The 7,422-nt window shown below is 39.0% G+C and overlaps 2 pseudogenes across 1 annotated transcript; both read right to left on the reverse strand.

Moving 5' to 3' along the window:
- Nucleotides 1-2,995: 2,995 nt before the first annotated feature.
- On the reverse strand, nucleotides 2,996-4,117 carry LOC111344000 (uncharacterized; annotated as a pseudogene).
- Nucleotides 4,118-5,027: 910 nt separating this feature from the next.
- LOC111344007 (histamine H2 receptor-like) lies at nucleotides 5,028-6,838 on the reverse strand (annotated as a pseudogene). Its single transcript, XR_015994227.1, has 2 exons — nucleotides 6,546-6,838; nucleotides 5,028-6,421 (listed from the first exon to the last, which is right to left on the reverse strand). The product of XR_015994227.1 is annotated as a histamine H2 receptor-like (transcript).
- Nucleotides 6,839-7,422: the final 584 nt, after the last annotated feature.

Below are 7,422 nucleotides of genomic sequence, written 5' to 3' on the forward strand. Positions count from 1 at the left end.
ATGCCCTTGGGAGGTTTGCTAAGCACTCAAGAAGCTAGAGCCGCTCTCGGCTATCGCCTCGAGCGACTCTTACGCTTCTTTCGTGCTTAGCAACCTCTCGCGTGCATCCATAACTCAATAGTGTACGCTGTGGTGTTTACCAATTGTTAAAAATGTTAGCGCCCGGTTCGGGAACTTCATAAGGCGGGAATGTAGCTATTCACTAAGAGACCAAGAAGCAATAGTTGCACTGATGCATCAGTGCAACTATTGCTTGTTTATGCATGCTCAAGAGCGCATCAGTTGCACTGATGCGCTCTTGAGCATGCAGCATATCATCTACAGCTATTTAGACGAGCAAGACTGCAAAGCCGTCCGAGTGTTTGCAATGGATTTTAGCACAGCATTTGACTGTGTCAATCATGAACTCTTGTCATCTAAGCTTGGGCAGTTGGCATTGAATCCCTTATTGTGAACTGGTATTTAAGTTTTCTCGAAAAACGCCAGCAGCGAGTAGTTTATAACGGTTTTAAGGGACAGTGGCGTGAGGTTAATATGGGTACGACACAAGGTAGTGTCAGTGGGCCATATCTTTTTAACGTGTTTATTAATGATTTGGAGTTCAATCTAGAAGGTCGCCCAGCCTTGTTTAAATATGCTGATGACTCTACAATTATAGTCCCTTTTTGGGGAAACGGCCAGTGTCGCAATGACTTGGTGGATCAGTTTCTTAGCTGGTCCAGCCGCAATCGCATGACATGCAATCCAACAAAATGCAAGGAGATTATTTTCCGTAAGAAAGGTTTCAATCAGGACATCGAGCCAGTTAGGGATATACCGCAGTGTGCTGAGTTATCCATATTAGGTATTACTTTCCAACAAAATTGTAAATATAGAAGTCACGTGCGCGCGAAGGTAATTAAGGCGAACAAGTCATTACTGATATTAGCATCTTTACGTAAGGAAGGAATGTCCCAGGAGGAAGTAGATCATCTTTTTAATGCTATAATTTGGATATATCAACAAAGTTGAAATGGTAAATTGGCCACCGTAATGATTACAAAAGCTGACGTTTCGAGCGTTAGCCCTTCGTCGGAGCGAATAGAGGAATTGTGGGTTGTGTGTGCTTTTAAAGGCAGGAAATGGAGCTACGTTATTGGTGGGTGCATGGCAACGAGAAAAACATGAATAAATTAGTGGAATGAAAAGCTAACGAATGAAAATTAGTGGAATGAAAAGCTGACGAAGGGCTAACGCTCGAAACGTCAGCTTTTGTAATCATTACGGTGGCCAATTTACCATTTCAACTTTGTTGATATATCCAAATTATTTCGTTACTCTCACCGACGCAGCCCCAAACAGTTTCTTTCGAAACTATCAGCCTTTATTCATTTTTAATGCTATAGTTTTACTAAATTTTTCTTATGCCCTGCCGGTTTATGGTGCCTCAGACTCGGACCTTTCTATAATACAGAATTTTTTGGACCGGTGTTTGAAAAGGAAGTTTATGTCCAAGAATGTAGATATCAGGGATTTGCTACAGAGGACGGACAAGGCACTCTACAAAAAAAGATCGAATGACCTCGAATGCCCGTTTTTCCAATTTTTACCTAAGGAAAAGAACATGAGGTATAATCTTAGAAAGACGTCAGTCTCTGTCCCTAGAATCCACACTGAAAGGTTTAAGAACGTTTTTAGTAATAGGATAATTTTTAAATATGACAAACCCTGATTTTTTTCAGGTCTGATTTTCGCTATTGCTTAAATAGCGCTATCTACTGCGAGGATCGTGCATCATATGTATCTAATACCGCAGTACAAAATATATGAACTTCATATATTTCATTGTATCTCATTTATCACTTTCACGGGTTTATTACGAATCAACTTAACGGCCTGCTCCCAGTTGGCTTGTTAGCCCAATTGGTAGAGCGCTGCACTAGTATTGCAGGGGTCAGTGGTTCGAGTCCCGTACAGGCCTGATTTTTTTCAGGTCTGATTTTCGCTATTGCTTAAATAGCGCTATCTACTGCGAGGATCGTGCATTATATGTATCTAATACCGTAGTACAAAATATATGAACTTCATATATTTCATTGTATCTCAACCATACCTAGATTCAACACTAGATTGTTAAAGGACTCTTTGGCATATAGAGGTTCAGTGCTATGGAACTATGTTAACCATCATGTCAAAAATGTAGGTAGTTTCGCCCTTAAGAATATTAGGAGGCTACTCAGGAGAAATAATCACTTCACAAGCTTTACTTTTACTAGTTTATCAGGTTTGACGGCTAGGAATGGATTAACTGGTTACAAGTATTTTTAAGTTGAGAGGAAAATTGAATTAATGTTTTACTGTATTATAGTTTCTTATTTAGTTTGAAATGTCTTAGTATAATCAATAGTTGGCTAGATACTATTTTGTTTAGTACACGACCCCACAAGCTTTTTAGCTTTAATTCTTATCGTGTATAAATAAAGATTCTATTCTGTTCTATTCTATTCTATTCTTGAAGTGACGCCGATCCGCCGCGGGAGCTCCATGAGTGAGGTGCTCCAAACACTCAGTCGAGAAAAAAGGTGATGCTTTTGGTACTTAAGCCATCGTCGCGCCATTGTGAGTATTAGATGTTTGTTCAGAAATGTTAATCGATTCCAAATATTATTATATCATTTCTCAGTTAACGAATCGTTGCCGAGTGTCGCGTATGGAGCGTTTGATCCGCTCGTGGAGTCCTACCCGTTACCTCATTTCTCTGGTCGTCAAGGTGACATCACGAGCTGTCACGCGATAAGCAAGAGCAACGAATAGGAATTACAAGCAGAAATAAAACCCCTTGAGAGAAGGTCAAGCGTAGTTATAAATCATTAGTTTAAACAAACTGAAAATCCCTTTGAATTTTTAGGTCCGCCAAACTAAAAATAGCCACTCGGATGGAAGGCAAACTTGAAACTCACTTGAAATAGGTACTAAACTCTCGCCGCGACTTAATTTTACCTTATGACACCTTAAAGACATAACAAATAAATTTTCTTTCATATCGACAAATGAAGAATTCATTATTGATTACTAACCGATCACTGCGATGAGTCAATAAATATCTAACGTCGATGTACATGTTGTCTGTGAACATCTCTATAGTCCTAGTCTTAGCCACAAAGGGAAACAATGATCCTCTTTTAAGAGGAAGTTAGCTTTTGAGATCTAGGGAAGTTTACGGGTTTAGTAACGCATATAAATGCACAAAACAATTGCGATCATGACGATGCCTAATGCTAGAAGTAGTCTTTCTGGTCTAAAACTCATGAAGTAAGAAATGGCAGCACTTAGACCACTTTTCGGGTTATTACGAGAAGCTTGTTCCACTACAGCGCTTGCATAGTGCTCAGATACCGACAAAGTCCTGAACAACGCTTGGATTTCCGTTTCCCGAATGTCATTCTCTCGGACAGCTATCTCCTTGGCGAACCGCTTCGCAAACTCTAAACAGTCGTCGATGATCAGTCGATACCGCGATGGAACAACGGTCAAGCACAACAACTGCAGGTACAAGTATGCCATAGCCGATTCTCCAACGTAAAAACTCCGAGATTTCTTCAGCCATGGCATATAATACATGTTCCGGGTAAGAATATACTTGTTCAGTGCCAGAATCGTCCAAGCATACATGATACTGCTGCAAAGGGATTGTAGCAGCCATTCTTTTAGCAGCTTCGAAATCTTCCCGGAATACCAAATTAGGTCCATCTATCATCTGGCCCCAAATGGGTGGAAATAAAATAGTCTCGAACAACTCTTTGTCGACAACAACGATCGATGCATGCCCCTTGAAGATGTTTATAAGAACATATTTATCTTTCTCCAAAGACATTTCGTCCTTTGCTGCTTGTAGATCGAGGACACTCTTGCCTTGCTTACGCAACCGATTGGCGACCTCCACAAGACCTTCCTCAAACAAACTCTTTTCGATATTTTCTCCGAACAAGGGCTCGTCATGCGAGACAGCCATATTGCTATGATGGAAAATTCATAAATTTGGTGGCATTGCGGGTTTTGTCTTGATGTCACATGATCAATGATGCAAGGAAAATGTGGTTCTCATATAACCCTTTGTAAAATTCACTCACCTCAAAATATTTGGCCTTTTCACGCATCACGAATTTGAGACGATCGCGTTTTCATATAAAAATTAAAAACCAAATGCACGAATTATCGATCCATATGAAGTCCACGCTGACATGAGCCGTTCGCGAACAAGACATAAATACTCAAAACCATCAAAAAGCCGGGAATCCATTATGATTAAAAAAAAAAGATTGGTACACGAATCACGTTTAATTCAGCTCTTCATTCACGAGTCTCATTTATAGAAAAATAAAATTAGTTCAGGTGAAAAGATCTTATCATCTTTGATCACAACTAAGGAATAAAGAAAAATGCAAATCGCAATTCACAAGAAAAAAAAATCGCCCAATCGCGCTTCGTAAAAAGTATAGGGAACCCTCGTGAAATGCGAACACAGACAGGCAGCTTTTTTTCTGACTCTCCAGGCCGTTTTCAATGTCTTTCACTTTTATCGATCACTCAAGATGGTTTGAGAATGTTTGCTAACAACTCTTTAACACACTGTATTTATATAACTGAGCGTTGGAGATGAATTTAACGCTTAGGACTCTAGTTTTCCTTAAGTACTTAAGATTCTATAAAACTAAATTTTTTCCCATAGAAATTGCTATTGGGATTAGCAGGATTCTTGACTGTTACCTCGTTGCCTGGGGGTTATTTCTGTTAATAGGAACAAAATGTTTTAGCATCACTTAAAGAGATGTATAACGTTTCACTAAAACTGGTTTTGGGGACAGAGTCCAAGCTTGACTGCTTGTAAGAACTTTGCTGTAATTATTAGAACTCTACATCAAACGGTGCAAAAAAAATAATTATGCCTCCTTTTATAAATTTTCCAAAAAATTCAATTTAAAATGGTAAATTGATCGGGAGGGGATTTTTTTTTTTTTTTTTGTATCGATCTCAGTGTCAAATTGTGCTCGGTTAAGAAATCATTTATTCGCCTATAATTGCTGTTAGTTTTAATTATGTCCGCAAAAACACCGCTTTTCCGATAGATGTCAGCCAAGTAGGCTCGTTGCCAGCTTACCAGCCCACGGATATAATTTTTTTTTACCAAATCTCAATTTACTGTCTTTGACAAGTTTCTCGGTTACTCAGAACCAGTTTCCTGAAGGACTGTTAAAAGCTGAATGCATGCATTTAGACTCTTAAATTAACATCGAAAGCTCTTTTAAGACCTTAAGATGATAGTAGTTTTATAGCTTAATAGGTAGACATGTAGTTAAATTCTACATCTTCCTTGTTTCTTCGAATTCGGCAGACTCTTGTTTGAGTTTAAATTGATTAAGTTTTCCGCTGTGAGTTAGAGAGCTTTGCCTATTTTCTGCATGAGCTCTAACTTATTGATTTATGAGCAACACGATTACTCCGTCTTATTTTGAATACATCAGGTAAAAGGTTATTTAAAATAGCAAGAAATCCAGTCCGGAATTGTCTCCTCATGCAGAAGTAGATAACGGGCTTCAGCGCACATGTCAGAAATATGCAATATGTTGACATCAGTGAAGCTTGTCTTGGCATTTCTATCCCAATCGCTGCGAGAAAAAATAAGAGCAACATTGGAAACCAGGACAGAAGTACCATAATTACTACTGAAAACAGAGTTTTGGCCGAGTCGATTTCCTCAGACGCGATGGAAGTCACCGACGTGAACGACTTAATACGTTTGTTTATCTTGATCAGAAGCTTCACCTTCACAAAGCATGCAATGATAACAAAAACTGGCAGACCTATCACTAAAAGCGTGAAAACCGCAGCGTATGACAAATTTGAACCAAAGTATATGAAACACATGGCGTTTCCTGGTAAGAAGAGGAAATCTCCCCATCCTAAAAAAGGCGGAAAAGCGCACAACACGGCGAAACTCCAGATTACCACTATCATCCACGTGATGTTTTGCTTTTTGAAAACGCTCATGTATCTTAGAAGGCTCGTTATCAAGAAATATCGGCTGATACTTATCGCTGCTAAAGTTATAATAGAGACTGTCAGAAGAAGACAGCTCACATAGGCGACCATGGAACAAAGAGCATTTCCGACAATCCACCGTCCCGTTATTAGAACAACCAAACCGAAAGGAACGCAAAGAAGAGTTGCCATCAAATCAACAAATATCACGTTAAGAAGAAGCAAGTTGTGCCATGTGCGAAGACGAGGGCTCGTGTACATGATTAAACACGAGAAAATGTTGCCAGTTGTTGATATAATGAAGATAAGGGCTAAAATAATCGTTTCGATAACAACGAGGTACATCGGTCGCTCTAGTAGATCTCTTGCCGCTTTCCAACTGCTTACGTTTAGATCCATTATGCTGAAGAAAAAAAAAATCAAACAAAAGTTTTCACTTAAATGAGCTCTCAATTAGTTCCCCATACCTGCTGCTACCAAAAACTACACAAAAACGCTAGAAAGTCGAGGAAGTTCCAACTACCGACCATTAATCTCCTCAGATACTGTCTGCATGCGGTTCACTTGCTGTACTAGTACTTCACACAACTGGCTCTTCATCGAAGCTGTGAGCTCGATTGACTTTTCATATAAATATACATATACACTCCATGATGTACCATATATCCTTAAACCTCGTGTCAAAAAATTCTGGTCTACGACTTTGTCCTCTCTTTTTTGACCTGTCAGTTGCGTAGGTCACCAGCAATCTGAACTTTTAATTTGCGAAATATATTTAAATAAGATGCCTTTTCCCGCCTCATTTGCAAGTGATATCAATCATGCCTAGTGATTCCTGTTTAGATATCAATGTCACGGAGGGAAGAATAAAGAGAGAACTTTTAATTAAAGCTTTATTTGAACACATGTATTAGCCTTAAAGCAGCTGTTCCTACACCTCTTCAACCAAAGGGTTTTTGTCCTATCCTATGGCTGAATTCAACTCTTATGCTTCTGCGATATTTTTTAAACTCAGAAACATGACCTTGAGATCATTTTGGTCAAGTCTGCGATAATTCGAGTAGAATTTTTGTGTTGTAATTTTATTTAAACTTGTAAGTTTAAAGGACATGGTTGGGATGTCTTGAAATTGCTTTAATTATCAAGATAAATTATATTTATTCGTGAGTCTGTTATTGCGCTCGAGGCTTGCGGATATAACTTGTCAGGGGCATGTTTACTATGATATATGTCCAAGGCTTGAGCTGAAGGAGGCCTGCTTTTCCACATCTGCTGAGCCTATTTAAGAATACCTATAAAGATCTTTTACCATAAGCAAACACCGTGATCTGATTGGCTGAATTTTTTTCCCATCGAACAGGTCACACACGAAGGTAGTGGATAAACAACACTAAGCTTTCGTCT

This window comes from Stylophora pistillata, chromosome 12 (assembly GCF_964205215.1).
Source record: "Stylophora pistillata chromosome 12, jaStyPist1.2, whole genome shotgun sequence".
Taxonomy (NCBI): Eukaryota; Metazoa; Cnidaria; class Anthozoa; order Scleractinia; family Pocilloporidae; genus Stylophora; species Stylophora pistillata.